At 43.7% G+C, this 15,744-nt stretch overlaps 1 long non-coding RNA gene across 1 annotated transcript in view; it reads left to right on the top strand.

Annotated features, from left to right (window-relative positions):
* Window positions 1-10,742, top strand: part of LOC143649578 (uncharacterized) — a 28,451-nt gene extending 17,709 nt beyond the window's left edge. Inside the window, exons 2-3 of the long non-coding RNA XR_013159121.1 lie at window positions 4,400-4,514; window positions 10,564-10,742. This is a non-coding gene — a long non-coding RNA (uncharacterized LOC143649578). The remainder of the gene's footprint in view (window positions 1-4,399; window positions 4,515-10,563) is intronic.
* The last annotated feature ends 5,002 nt before the right edge of the window (window positions 10,743-15,744 follow it).

The following is a 15,744-nucleotide window of genomic DNA, read 5'->3' as shown; positions in this document are numbered from 1 at the left end:
ACTCACCCATTCTTTTGTATTCATTTACTTGGATAGTTAATATAAATTGAATACATACAATTGGCAAACACTGTTCTAGGCACTGGCATTACAATGATGAATAAAATGGGTCTACACAATAAACAAGCAAACAAATACATAAATTTAGAAAATAACAGAATTTAAAAAGTGCAATGAAATAAATACATGACTGAGAAAAAGGATAGGTATTAGTTTGCAAGCTGCTATAATGTGATACACCAGAACCAAAATGGCTTTTAAAAATGAGAATTTAATAAGTAAGAAATTTATAGTTCTAAGCCTATAAAAATGTCCAAACTAAAGCGTCCATTAAAAGATACCTTAATTCAAGGAAGGCAGATGGGTCAGGAACACCTCTGTCAGCTGGGCAGTCACATGGCTGGCATCTGCTAGTCCCTTGCTCCTGGGCTCTGTTGCTTTCAGCCTCTGTTCCTGTGGGGATTCCTCACTTTGCTTCTCCAGGGCTGGCTTTCATCTCTTGGCTTCCTTTGGCTCTCTCCAGGTTCTGGCTTGCTTAACATCTCATGGTGACATCTGCTGGGCTCCAAGCATCTCCAAACATCTGTGTCTGTTCCCCAAGAGTCAGCATCTGTCAGTTCTGCTCTGAAGTTTCTGTCAGCTCTGTCATTTCTGACGTTACTCTAAAATACTTCCCCTCTTAAAGACTCCAGTAAACTAATCAAGGCCCACCTGGAATGGGTGGAGTCACATATCCATCTATTTCAAAAGGTCACACCCACAATTGGATGTGTCACATCGCTATGGAAATAATCAAGAGTTTCTGCCCCACACCATTGGATCAGGTTAAACATGACTTTTCTGGGGTACATGATACTTTCAAAGTGGCACAGGATGTTTTAAGAACCCACCACAGATTGGCAAGTTGGGGAAGTCCTCTTGCATAAGACACACCTAAGCTGGTATATAAAGTTAAGATGTCATGCCTTAGATAACTATTTCTGCATTATAAACCACCCCAGACACTAATGGCTTAAGCAAACATCACCTCATAGTATATGTGAGCCATGAATCCAGGCATGGCTGCCACAAGATTTTAATCGAAATGCCAGCTGGGGCTGTGGCCTCGTCTGAAGGCTAGACTGGGGAAGAATTTGAGTCCATGCTTACACATGTGTTTGTTGGCAGGATTTCCAGGGGCATTGGCCAGAAGCCACCCAATTTCCAGGGGCATTGGCAAGAAGCCACTTGATTTCCAGGAGTGTTGCCAGAAGCCACCTGATTTCCAGGAGCGTTAGCCAGAAGCCACCTGATTTTCAAGGGCGTTGGCCAGAAGCCACTTGATTTCCAGGGGTGTTGGCCAGAAGCCACCTGATTTCCAGGAGTGTTAGCCAGAAGCCACCTGATTTCCAAGGGTGTTGGCCAGGAACCACCCCATTTCCTTGCCTTTGGGCCTCTGCATAGGGTAGTTCCCAACAAGGCAGCTGGTTTCATCAGCACTTTAAAAAGCAAGGTGGAAGTCACAACTTTTATAACCTAATCTCAGAAGTTTTCATCCCATTACTCTCACCATATTTTATTCATTAGAGGTAAGAGATTCAGTTCAGCTCTTTCTAGGATTAGAGATCACAGGAGGGGAGAAAACCAGGAAGCGGGAAGCGCTGGGGGCTGCTGTGAAAGCCGTGTGCCAGGCGGTACCTACTAGGTAAGGAACGAGGGAAGCGCTGCAGACTTCTGGCAGCCCAGCCTGGAAAACTCTAACGGAAAACACCGCAGGTTGTGCGTGTGCTCACAATCGACCCAGGGGATGAAGGGAATCGGATTAAACTCCCAATTTGGAAGACAAGATCAATAATATAAGCCTTTTCATTTTCTTCCCAACCCCATTTTTTCTACAGGTTTGTTAGATTTTCAGAACTGTGTTCTGGCATTTCAATTCATTCTTTAAAAACCTGCTATAAAGTGGTAACCCAAGACACAGTAAATAAAGATATTTATCTAGCACTTCATAAATTCTGCATAATTTGCTTATTATTTATTAACTTTAAATTTTGGAGTTTACAATATCATATAAAGGAGCTATTTTATTTTCAAAACCATTAACATTTGTTGGCAGACATTCTCTTCACACTCTACTCTTTTTCTTGGGTGTAGTTCTATGATTTTCACACCTGCATTGATTTATGTAACCACCACGGAAATCAAGGCACAGAACACAAACACATTTTCAATTTTATTTGGATATATTCACACACTACACAAACCATCTAAAGTATACAATCACTGGCTCACAGTATCATCTCATAGTTTACACACTGCATATAAGAGAGAATTTTGTCATACTTTCCTTCTGCTCGTATAGATTTACACAAGGATAAAATCTAGCTATTTTTAAAATCTTCCATGCATCATATATATACATATGTTTGAAATGAAAAAGAAAATAGAAACTATGTAACTGATGAATGTTGTAATAATCTAGATCAGGTAATCTACAACATTAGCTTTTGAAGGCATATTTCCTGGTTCAAAATGATTTACTGAGACTTAAATTTTAAAGATATGGAAGATTTCAAATAGACAGCATTAAGTGGCTGACAATAAATCTAAGTTAATACGCATCATGATGGTTTTATTGGATTCTCTTTATTTCTGCAAATGGGGAAAATCCTTCTGTCTTTGGTGAAGAGAATGAATCTGGTATTCCTTTGAATGAGATGCAGATAAAGAAAATATCCAAAGATTAAAAGCAATTAATCAAAAGGAAAGCTATAAGAATGCTGGGCAGGTACTGGACATGTCACGCACATAGTCTGAGCTCTGGAAGTGTAGCTGCTGGCTGAGTTCATCCTATTTCATCCCCTGGTTTTTGCTGACAGTATGAGTAGAGACAGGCTTTGACCCACAAGATTCCAGATTTAAAGTTGGGATGCACCAGGCATTAGCTTTGTGGACTTAGCAAACTCTCTGAAGTTACTGTAATATTTCAAAACTTCTTTGCGAGGATAAACTGTGGTTGCAGACATCAAGACCTACTGTACATGAAGAACAGAACCAGGGGTCTATTTCACTTAATGCGGGGAAGTCAAGGGCTTATGAAAAGCCAACAGCCCTGGCCCTCTCTCTGGCCCCCCAGCCAGCCCTCTACTCCATCCTCCTTCCCTCCAGCAACCTTCACTGACCTTTTGCTACCTCTGGGTTTTTTCACTTACAATCCCCTCTGTTTGGAAAGCTTATTCCCCAGAGTTCTTCATGGTTTGCTTTGCCTTGTCCTCCCGTCTCTGCTCAAAAGTCATCCTTGCAGAAGAACTTCCATAGCCAGTGCTTCTAAAAACACAGCCAAGCTCCACAGTCCCATGCCCCTAGCTCCCTTAGCTTGTTTTATTTTTCTCCTCAGCACTTGATTAGAGGAAGAAAACCTCATCATTTCCTACATTCTTATACTCACACGTGTGCATGTGAGTGAGGTCTCTCAATGGTCCAGCACATGAGTAGAGTGGTGATTTTGCAAGGTTTCTCTTTTTTTCCCCCAAAATACATCTACAATAAACTAGTCCTGAGCTCTAAACTCCTCCCACTATAATAATTACTTTGGCACCATTCCCTGCAGGATGCTGGGAGAGCAGGAGACATCACCAAAAGGGCTGGGCCCTTGGGGCAGAGTGGTTTCGGCATGAGACCTCCTCATTGCCATCTTGTACACGTCCTGCCTGGGGCACAGCTGGGCCCTGAGGGGCTCGCTGCCAGCCGGGCTGCAGGGCCAGGTGGGAATAGGGGAGCTGAGTTACCCCCAGGCTCATGAGTCCAGGCAGGGCATGGAGGTTTGTGTCCAGGCGAGAGGGGGGACCCCAGGCTCGCGGGTCCAGGGCGCGGAGGTGGCATCCAGGTGAGGAGAAAGACCCCTGTGTCCCTGGGCAGCTACCACCTCAGAGCAGGTGGCTCCATCCCCCAGAAGCAGGATGTAAAGCGTGGAAGGAAGGAGAGCAGGAAGGAAGCACTTCCTCCTCGTGCTGCCCACAGGCCAGGTCTGGGCACCTGCATGGAGGCAGCGCTTTCAGAGGACCGAGCTTGGCCCTGGCAGAGCTGCCTGGCTTCCGTCTTTGCTCTCACCTTGACCAGGTTATTTCACGTGGGAAAAGTCACGTCGTTTATTCACCTCAGTTATGTTTGTTGAACATCTAGTCTTGTAGAGACTTGAAAATGGTCCTCAAAAGTCTTCGGCTCAAACAGGATGAGTTCTCACAGCGGAATCCTGTGTTAACTGTCACGCTAATGACTTCGGAGATTACTCAAGGATCCAGTTACGGGCTATTATATTCACTTAATCCCCCTAAAAAGACTTCTGGGGACCAAAGTCAGGGTTTGAAAAAATTCATAGTTTCAGTTCATGTTATTATCATGCATTTTTATATTCTTTAAGGTAAAGCCATCTTGAAGTGGAATTCCATGTATTGTGGACTCAGATTTCCATTGGGCTGCCATCCCACTGCAGGTGTTTCACCTCACAGAAGACGTGGGCTGCGGTGCTGTTTGCGGTGAGTACTTGCAGTTGGGTTAAGTTTGTCTTTGCAAACATGGGCAAGATGCCATCTTCTCTAATATTCTATCACAGATCATTTTAAATGGGACAAAAATTTGCCTATCACTATTCAAAGAAATCAAATGCTGTGAATTCTGTTGAAGGTCTTCAGGAGCAGTTGTGTCTCCAATATTAAATAAAACACATTCTCACTGCTTCATTCATTCCCATGCTGCTTCATTCATTCCCACTGCTTCATTCATTCCCATTGCTTCATTCATTTTTACACTTATTCAACACACACTTATTATGCCCCTCATATATACCTTTTACAGTGCCTGGCACAGCTCTTGCCTTTTAAACATCCCTTGAATTTGTTTCTATCTTCATTTTTGCTGCTTCTACTCCAGGTCAGGCACTTAATCCTTCTCTCTTGAATCCTTACAACAACTTCCTAAGGATTCTCTCTGATTATAGCTTTGTTTATAAAATTATAGCACATGCTCATGTCTTCGAAGTCTTTAAGATTGCCTCCAGTCTCCCCGCCTCCGTCTCCCTGCCTCCGTCTCCCCGCCTCCGTCTCCCACCTCCGTCTCCCCGCCTCCGTCTCCGCCTCCGTCTCCCCACCTCCATCTCCCCACCTCCAGGCCCCCCCAATGTGGCAAACAGAAAGGCCATTCTAACAGAGGTGCAATTTCACCACACTCCATTATACAAATGCTAATACTTCAAAAATAAACAATCAAGCCCTTACTTCCTTAAAATGACGTTAAACATTCTTCAGAATATCACCCAAAAGTGCTTTTCTGGCACATCCCTCACCACTGCTGCCTGACGAAACAGGCCATGTTTCCGGATGCGCCGCGACCGGGCACGCCTCTTTTCTTTCCTCCTTGCTGGGCTGCAGTGTGGAGCCTTCCCCACCTGCCAGTCCCTCTGCTGACAGCACCTGTGCCTCCAGGCCCACCTAGATCGCCTTAATCATGTGTCCTCTGCCCCCAGTTCCCTTCCTGCGTTTCCAGATGATTCATTCCTGCAACCAGTGGAGTGCCGATCATGCCATCGTATCTGTACCTGCATCTTCTGCTTCACCGAGCATCATCAACACAAAGGCTCCATCATACTTATTTTTATGTGATATTTTTATAAATTATCACAATTATTTTTAAAGTCATTGAACATATTCAGTCACCTCCTCCTGGGTGTCAACTACCCTGAAAGTCTCCAAGGACACAGAGCTCAGAGGCAGGAGCCCTGCCTATAGGAAGCTCATGATCTAGTAGAGAAGATATATTTTTTAAAAAAGCAAATAGAAGCCAATGAGATTTAGTACTATGATAAAGTATGCACTTGAACTATTAAAAAAAAAGAAAACATTGCCTGAGCTGCTTCTTAAGTATCAGAGAAAAAAATTTTTAATTGAGAAATGAGAAGGTGGTCACAGTTAGAAAAACCAAGTAGAAATGTGTTGAAGCAGGGCACGCGTACACTTCCCTGGAGGGGGCTTTGACAGTGCAAGGAATGCAAATGGTGTGCAAGAAATAGGTCAAGACTTTACACACCTTAGATTTTATCCTGAAAGGAGTTGGAAATACTACAGAATATTGATTACATCAGACTTATATTTTCCTTTAAAAAAAAAACCTGCTAGCAATGAGAAGGATGGATTAGAGGACAAAGCTATAATCAGAGAGAATCCTTAGGAAGTTGTTGTAAGGATTCAAGAGAGAAGGATTAAGTGCCTGACCTGGAGTAGAGGCAGCAAAAATGAAGATAGAAACAAATTCAAGGGATGTTTAAAAGGCAAGAGCTGTGCCAGGCTCTGTAAAAGGTATATATGAGGGGCATAATAAGTGTGTGTTGAATAAGTGTAAAAATGAATGAAGCAATGGGAATGAATGAAGCAGTGGGAATGAATGAAGCAGCATGGGAATGAATGAAGCAGTGAGAATGAATGAAGCAGTGAGAATGAATGAAGCAGTGGGAATGAATGAAGTGTCTGCTTCCAGATGGCGGCGTGAAGAGCACCGCAGACCTACCCCGGAGCAGAGCAACGATAACTGGTGAAGATTGGTTTAAAAGTCTCTGGAAATGGCCCTCGGGGCCTGCAGCGAATGAAGAAATGTCTATTCTGGGGCATGGACCAGACCCAGCTGCAGCAGCAGGAGCCTGTGGCCTGGGGCGGTGACCTGTCCCCCGGCCCCCGCGATGAGAGCCAGCTGGGCATCCCGGCAGATGGAGCTCATGCTGTCCCCAGCCCCCAGCCAAGGGCCCAAGGGCCCCTGGGGACCACCCCGCAGCCACTCCCCCCTGCAGAGGCTGGATCCAGGCAAGTGCAGCCAGCCCACAGGTGTGAGGGAGAGGCTGTCTACTTGGCGTGCAAAGAAACAAGGAGGGACAATCCATACACAGATAAATAGCAAGAAAACAGAAGTGGCTCGTCAAAATACTCAGACAAAGAAGTGGAAGCAGCCATTGAAAATATATTCAAGGAACTAAAGTCACCATGTGTACAGAGGTAAAGGCAGGCATAATTAGAACATGTCACATCGTAGGGGAATATGGGGATAGAAATTATGAGAAAAGACCTAAATGGAAATTCTGGATTGAAAATACTATAACCACAGTGAAAAACCACTGGAGGGCCCTCACAGGAGATGCCAACTAGCAAACTTGAGGATGGATCAATGGAGATGATGCAACCCAAAGAACAGAGAGAAAGCAGACCAAGAAAGATAAGCAGCCCCTCAGGGAGAAGTGGGGCACAGCTGAGTGCCCTGACAGTGCATGGGGGGGGTGGGGGGAGGGCAAAGATGCTGAAGAAATGATGACCAGAGCCATCCCAAATTGGATGAAGGACATTAATAGACACGTACGGGAAGAAGAAATAAAAACAAACAAATAAAAGTGGAGTAATGCACATCCAAACAAGGATATACAATTTTTGTTACCAGATCAGTAAAAATCTTAGTACATTCTGCAAAGCCCAAGGTGGCCAGGACACACAGGAGTACTCAATTTTTATGGAATATAAATTCTGAAATGTTTGAAATAACAATGTCTTAACATTCCAGGGCGGGCCACAATGGTTGGGGTGGGCCACAGTGGCTCAGCGGCAAGAACGCTTGCCTCCCATGCCAGAGGACCTGGGTTCGATTCCCAGTGCCTGCCCATGTAAAAAAAGAAAAAAAAAAACATTCCAAACAGCAAACAACAATTTCATTGGGCAAAGTCTATCCTATAATCACAAGGTTGCAAAAATATTTGTACAAGGGTATCCAGTATTAGTTTTAGTAGTAAGATCTGCAATTGAATTTCTGTATTCCTCAGAAGCTAGTAAAATAAATCATGCTATACCTATAATTTTGAAAGGAATGAAATAAATGTATATGTACTCCAAGAAAGAGAAATATTACGGTCAGAAGAGGGTGAGAAAAGAGTTCTCCACCATTCCAGAACATCTCTTTACCTGGGGAACTGCTGAAGAAATACGGATGGCCAGGTCTGCTGCTGGAGGCTCAACCAATTCAACTTGGCTGGGCTGGGTTCAGTCACAGCACTGTTCCTGGAAACTTTTTGATGATGCTAATTAATAGTCGCAGTTGAGTACCACTGGTATATGCACATGGACTTGTATGTGTGCACACAGAGTTATCTATTCAGGTATAAAATTGCAGCTAGGACTACATGGAAGGAGTCACAGAGAATTGACAATGATGCATTTCGGGGTACTCAGACTCTGGCTTAGAAGGGAGGGCCGTGAAGTGGGGAGGTTTCCTTTGTCATCACACATCCTTCTAATTCATTTGAGCTTTATTGCTTTTATAATTTGGAAGAAAATAAAGATGGAAAGGAAAGAGGGAGGAATAACTCCTGTTTCGTCTCAGGTCCAGACCCTCTGTTCCCGTAAGTCAAGTCTCCTAACCATTCCAGGCCTCCTCGGAAGAGGCCCTCCCAGAACCCATCTCAGGAGCAGCTGCTCCCTTCCTGCCCCTCATAGAGGCGACGACGCAGCCCTGTCCACTGATGACCGCCTTCCCTCCTTGGACGCCTGCTCTTTCAAATGTGATCCCCACATCATCTGAGAGGTGGCGAGGAGGGCAGGGCCTGAGGTCCTCCTCCAGTCCCATGGAGGCCAGCTGTGTGCCTGCACACGGGCACAAGCTTAGCCTCGGCAAATGTTCTGGTTTTCCCTTTGGCATCTGACTCTCCTTTTCTGTGACCCTGTGTCTTAGAAGTCAACCTGCCCTCAAATGCATGGCTCCGTACGTGCTTCCAGAAAACTGCTGCCCCACCCCACGCTTAGCCATAGGAACACCATGTCTCTTTGTTTCTGTTGCCTCTGGTATTGCCCTCAGACTATCCCAAGCTTGTTGCTGATGACTCCTGGCAATCCCCAGGTGGTTCCCGCTCACTGCCTCTGTGTGCCCCACCTCCTCTGTGCCTGCTGCCCTTCTGCAGGAGTCTCACGGCTAAGCTTTCTGAGAAAGGCCCTGCTTGGTTTCCTGGCCTGTGCACCCGCAGACCTGAGCACTCCAACGCGTGTCCCTGGGCCACTGGACAGCTCTGGTCCCACAGCAAATCATTCCCGTTGGGTGTGGAGTCAACCGAAGCATGTCACTGATTATGGGGATTCCCTAGAAAATGTATGTAGTCCCAGTGGCCATTCTGAGGCAGAAACCCTGCCAATAGTTGACAAAAATCCCTATGATATATGTAGTACAGACATGACATGGAGTCTTTGAGTAAAATCATACACCATACTGGAAACATGATCATCCCTATGAGTCTTGTGTTTCCCTTAACAAAGCAAAATCTATTGGTCTGGATGAAGCTGCCTTTTAAAATTCTAAATGCATTTGATTAGCTTATATTCCTATTTGTTTCTGCACTTCTGGACTCCATCAACGAGTGAAACTGGAAACATGAGACTTTCATGAGTCTGGTCTCCTGCTGTTCATATCTTAACTAGAAACAGAAACTACTAGAAATCTTATAAAACATTTCCCAGATTTCAAATTTTCCACATTCATAGGCCTAAGCAATTCAGAGAAGATTTGGATGAACATAGAAAATTTGGAATGCTTGTCTGGGACACATAATTTTAATGTTCATCTGCTCCCAAACTTGTTGTGAAAATGTTGCACAAGCTAGTTTTATGATCCCTGAGATTAAATATTAATGCCTTAAACTATAGGTATATATTCATATAAATCATGTCTTCAGGGTAAAATTTATATTTACACAACTAATCCAATTAACTCCTTAAGAACTATACTTAGGCTTCATGGTATATTTAATTATCATGTTTACTTTATCAATAGGCCCACATTTAAAAATAAATGGTCAGACATTATGATTTTCAACTTAGAGAAATGAAATTTCAAGAACCAAATTAGAAGAAAATTCTGTAGACGATATTTCTCAAACATGAATGTTGAATAACAGTTTTGCTTTCTTCCTGTGGGCATGGGAGCCAACCATCTTCCAGCGTGAAATGCGCAGTGGGATGCGCTGCACGTCCCGTGCTCAGGTGGGGCCTCGGCTTCACCTCATTTGCGGGCAGCCCTGTGAAGAGCAGCTGCTCGGCCGGTGCTTCTCAGGCCATGGTTGGCAAATGCGCACTCCACCCAGACTGGGGTGAAGTCTCCAGAGCTGGGTCCCAGGTCTGCCCCTGATGAGCCCCCAGGTGACACTGATGGTACTGTCCCCCCAGGCTTCAAGTAGCAAGCTCTAGACGAGTGGCTATTTTCTAGGAGAGGTCGGTTCTAGATCTGCAAAAGGACAGACACCCAGCCAGTCACCCCAGGTTCCACTATCTTTAAGGAACAACACTTTAGGCAGGAAAATTCATTCAGATGATGTTGGCCAGATACCTGGAACTTTCCAGATGATCTAGCGTATTCAGGAGTTTATGGTGGTAGAAAACCCGAAGTGATTCTCTGTAACCGTGATGACGGTGGAGGGTGAGCGGGAGCCAGCAGATGCGTTTTCACTGACTCCGTGGAACTAAAAGCTTGGTGGGACATGTCTGATGGTCCCTTTCCCACGTTTGCCTTCCTCAGGGACGGCAAGACAAAAGAAAGAACACTTTGAGCCCCATGCATGAGGACAACTAACCATCAGATAATGTCTCATAAAAAAAAGAACACGTAACAGACTTGCTGTGATGAAGCGGGTGTGTCTGCTGCTCCCAGCGACGGAGCCAGCAGACGTTGGCAGCACCGACGCCCCCCAGTGTCAACAGAGGTCATTTCAAGACCCTCAGTCTTCTCCGAAACCGCGGCTGTGACTTGGGCTCACATGAGAATCACCTCAGGAGCTTAAACGCCAGAGTGTGGCCCAGAGCGGTTGAGCCGGCGCCGCTGGGGGCTGGACCTGCCTCAGCGACTCGCTGGCCAGAAGCGCCGGGGTGGACGCTGCAGAAGCATCATCCGGAATCCGGCAGGAGCGCATCCCTCGCTCCCGGCGCCGCTGCCCGAGAGCCCGCAGCCGCTGCCCTCCGCTCCCCGGCCCGCCAGGCTCTCTTTTGCTTTCTCAACTTCCTGGTGTAAAGATATAGAAGGGTTAATTGTGCTGCAAATAAGTTATTTTTATTGCCATTTTCAAATTCCTCTAAAAAGAATTCCTAAATGATGTTCTATTTTGTATTTTATTAATTTGGGTAAGAAGCTGGAGACCCATTTCTTTCCACCCTCCACGGTCCTCTCCTGCGGCATCTCCTGCATAGTCCATAAACCACAGGGGATTGAGCACACACGCGTGCAGAGAAGTGCAACTGAGTAAGCAAGCGGGCTCGATGCACTCACGCTGGGAGCGTCTGGAGGACACATTTCCAAAAGCTTAAATCTATTTTGTTAAAAGTAATAGATCTTATATAGAGAAAAATTGGAAATATAGGAATATAGAAGGAGCAAAAGTAATTAATAATCTCAGTATTTAAAGACGATCATTTAGGATATATTAGTGTTTTTTCTTACAGGCCTTTACTTGTATAATGTTTTTTATTTGTCTTTTTATAAAATGTAGCTTTTAATAAATGCTTTTTTATATGTGATTGCTAATTTCATTAACTTAATTTCCACTGTCTGTTCGGCATTAAATGAACATGATAGAATATAAGGAATTTTAACCTGGTGAATGAAAATGTCATGTGACCAGGTTTATTTAGTTCATTGCTTTTAAAAACATTATATTTAAACACCTATTTAAATATTCTGCCTTAAAAAAAAGTATTTAGCCCATACCCTAAAATAGTTAAGGTACCTTTTTCACAATATATTTTCGAGAGTGTCTTCCAAGCTCTTTTCACATGCCACCGAAAGCAGCAAATGTCTGCTGGTGTTTACACGGTTAGATGTATGCTTGCACACTCAGCCGTTCAGAAGCCCCACGCAGGCATTCACTGACCTGATGGCCTTTTAGTAGTCTCCCAACTGTCGGAAAATGCAGAACTTTTTATGCCAACGAAATTAAATTTATCGCTGCCTAACTTATTTCCACAGTTCTTATAACCATCTACCAATGTGGCTATAATTCATGTATCATTCACCTTTACTGCTTTTACTGCTTTTCAGGGTTTTTAATATTTTTTAGAATGTTTATGGCAGTGAAAATGCTTATCTAGAAAAGTGCATATGAAGAAAATCTGGACAATTCTGTTTCCCGACATCTGTATTCCCAGCCCAGAGAGGAGCGTGCAAAGGCCCAGAGATCCAGTGCAAGAAATGCGTGAAGGGATTTTGCACAACAAAGTGCTCACTGATACACACTGGGCCATTATACTTCACTTTACAATGTGAATTAATATCATCAAATCAACAAAAAATATTTACAATTTTGAAAATACAGAAAAGTAATAAGAAAAATTCACACAGATTTCTTCTGTATAAAAACAGCTATAACTAACATTTTAACATTTCATTTTTCAGAACATAATTTACATAATTTGAATATACATTTATTGTACATTTTGCTGAACTTTTCCTACTGTTACATAGACTATAATACATTTTAAACGAATATAATATTTTATGAAATATATACATCAGAATTTACATAAGCGTTCCCTTACAGTTGGACTCTTAAATGATTTCCAAGGAAAGCAAAGAGTCAACTAGCTCTGTGCAAAATCTCACAAAGAATGAAAATGATTATCCAATACATGAAATTTTTTGAATAAAATCCTTTTTAGAATAGGATGAAAGCGCAAATAAATTTATGAAGCTAGAGGTAAGTAGCTTTAAAATTAAAGTGCAATTTTTGACACATATTTTAAAGATTTCATCCATTTCAGGGGGTCGTTTAGGACAGAATATGTTCATTTTTGATTGTGGAGTGCTCTTTTCTTATTTTACATTAAAAATGTCAAGAGCATAATGGGAAAGCAGCACCTCCCTGCCCCCCCCCCCCACATAGTTTCTGAGCTTTTATCACATAATGAATATTAATTATAATTATAAAAAGTGGTCAGTGTATTTAACCCCTCTGTCACAGAACTTGCAGGTAATATTTTGCCTCACTGACTTTTGCCAGAAAGCTACTTTTTCTCAAAAGTCACCAAAGCATTGCTCAAGGTAGGCATTCTTGAACAACAAATCAATGAATAGATGAACTACACAATTTAAGAATTTTGTTTTTATTTCAGTAATTCAGAGTTTCTTAAAATAGCATAAATCACTGCCTCCTCTTATCAGGCATTGCACATGACTAAGCAAGAGTTCAACTGCAAACAGATCTTCGCTACAAAAGAATAGACAGTTTTCAAATTTAACTGAAATTTGTCATTCTTTATTTTCTTGCATATTAGGTTCTAAATTCTCTCAAACTTTTTCTTATAGGTGTTTATTTTCCACTGTTAAAGTAAGTTTAACTTTCAACTACATTAGATAAATACTTTCAGAGAGTGTTAATATTTCAGCGAGTGAGCCGAGGCCCAATCACAATTAATTTAATATTTCAAAATATCCCATCAAAAATTTTCATGCTTAGATGTTGGCCAAGCTTCTCCCCTAAGAGCAAGACCCTACATTCTGTACAGAAAATGTAATCCATGTGTTGTAGATGCGTTTACATTTGGATCATCAAAATTGCTTTATTGGGGCTACTTGACACGTAAGAAGTCTTTTCAAGTCTTTTCTTCCTTAAATTCCCCTCCCTCTCCCCGATAACAGGGGTAACAAAGGATCAGGGTTTGATTTTAATCCTAGAAACCACACGGTCTTAAAGTGGATTCAAATCCAAAAGAAAAAATTACTTGTCCTTTAATATTGGAAACAGTGAGTCCAGCTCTCAGAAAGGATGAGGAAAAAATGTGCAAGAATGTTGTATATTAAAGCATTTTGTTTGATCAAGTACTCCTTCATTTTGGATAGTTTATTCAAACTAAATATCCAACAGTATTAAATAATTTTTAAAGTATAAACAAAAAAAATCAAACGCTTTCAGAAACCAAATGAATATGAGAACTATCTTGGTCGATATTAAAACAGATGAACTTGTAAAAACATATCCCAAAGAAAGCAATCAACACAGAGTAATATAAACACAGAGAGTGCTGCTACATCTCTTTAGTTCAACACTGACCTTAGTTTTCGAATTCACCCATGACTGTTAGGTATTAATTGCTTTCCAACATTCAAATGTTTCTAAGAGCTGGCCAAATGTGTAAACATATTCAGGGCAGGCTCGTCTTCTTTTGCACTGAGTGCTTGGATGTTTTGACTGTCTAATCAAGTTCAAGATTGTTTTAGCATATGATTTTCAATATCTTTTGGAAAATGGAACCCAACGCTGATGACTAATAGTACAAACCACAGGAACTCTGGAAGGAGAAGTTCTGCGTTTCAGCTCCCACTGGCTGTGCCATTTCTCTGTGGGCAGAGCGGTGCCACTCCGGGCAGCTCCCTGCTGCGGGCACCAGAGAAGGAACGTCCAGCTTTCCCCCACCATTTCCCGAGAACTGCTCCAGGACACATCTCACCAGCAAAATGCATTTCCCAATACGTGTCTCCGGGGCTTCATTACACGTTCAGAGCTCCTGCCCAGGCTTGGAAGAATTCAAGCCACAGCTTTTCCTCCCAGCTTTAACCTTTAAGTATTCTATGGAAATGTAAATAGGGTCACAGAAACCTCATTTCACTTTTTTCTGGATGACAGGGGTTGTTCTCAAGCCAGGCTGCCTAGGCCTCAAATTGATTTAAATTTAACTCCTCATAGACCCGACAAACTCAAGGATGGCGGTGGTAAGAAACAGAGACAGATTTTTTTCTTTCACTACTAATTATTCCCCTAAAGTGTGTTTCTTGTTGCTACAGTTATTTTGTGTTTTGATGATCAGGAATAACCACCTCAGTCTCGGAAAATGCTTTCTCAGCTAATGGGTCACACTAAACCATGAACTATCCTTTGAAACACTTTACCAAGATGCAGAGAGCATGGATCCAGGCCTGCTGACATCGAAGAAACCAAAAACTTCTCAAAAGTGACACTTGAGCATTCTGTCTTACTCTGTGTTTCACGAAAATGATCACACTTTGCGCTTTTTGTTATATTCTCTTCTATTTTTCCTGAACATGCCATATATGTAGATAGTCTTTCCAGTTAAATCAGAGAGCTATTGCCCGGTGTAAGAACTTTGACGGGGGCTGCGTGCAGCCCCCTCCTCTTCCCAGCTGGAGAGCCTCGTGCCACGTGCGCCCAGGCTACAGGTGCGGGCAGAGGAAGGGGCCGGGATTCCGTTTGGCTGGACTGGGCTCAGTCCCGAACGTCCCACAGGACCGCGACGCCCAAGGAAGCTCGACGGCATGCGACCCTCAGTTTCGCCCTCAAAGCCAGGGCGGGAGCCGGGGTGGGGGCCGGGGTGGGGCCAGGGGCGGAAGGGGGGCCCAGGGCAAGTCCGGCGTGGGGCCAGGGTTGGTGCTGGGACGGGGCTAGGGTTGGGGGTCCGGAGCGGGGGCCAGGGGCGGGGCTAGGTGGGAGGTCCGGGGCGGGGCCAGGGGCGGGGCTGGAGCACTGGCTGCGGGTGCGGGGGGGGGGGGGGGGGGGGGGTCAGTGAGCCCGAGGGAAGCTGAAACAGGGAAGGGGACAGGGGTCTGGTATTTTGGACCAGCCCCGACAAGACGTTGAACTTGGAATGATGACGGGGCGGAAGGAACCGCAACTGGACTAGATGTAGTTGTTGTCCTTGCTCTCTGCTGCCCACGGCAAAAGGCTTCATGGAAAAACAGGCAAGTTTTAGAAATTAA

This window comes from Tamandua tetradactyla, chromosome 11 (genome assembly GCF_023851605.1).
Source record: "Tamandua tetradactyla isolate mTamTet1 chromosome 11, mTamTet1.pri, whole genome shotgun sequence".
NCBI classification, from domain to species: Eukaryota; Metazoa; Chordata; class Mammalia; order Pilosa; family Myrmecophagidae; genus Tamandua; species Tamandua tetradactyla.
Note: the sequence above shows the minus strand (reverse complement) of the source record. Positions and strands in the feature narration are given on the sequence as shown.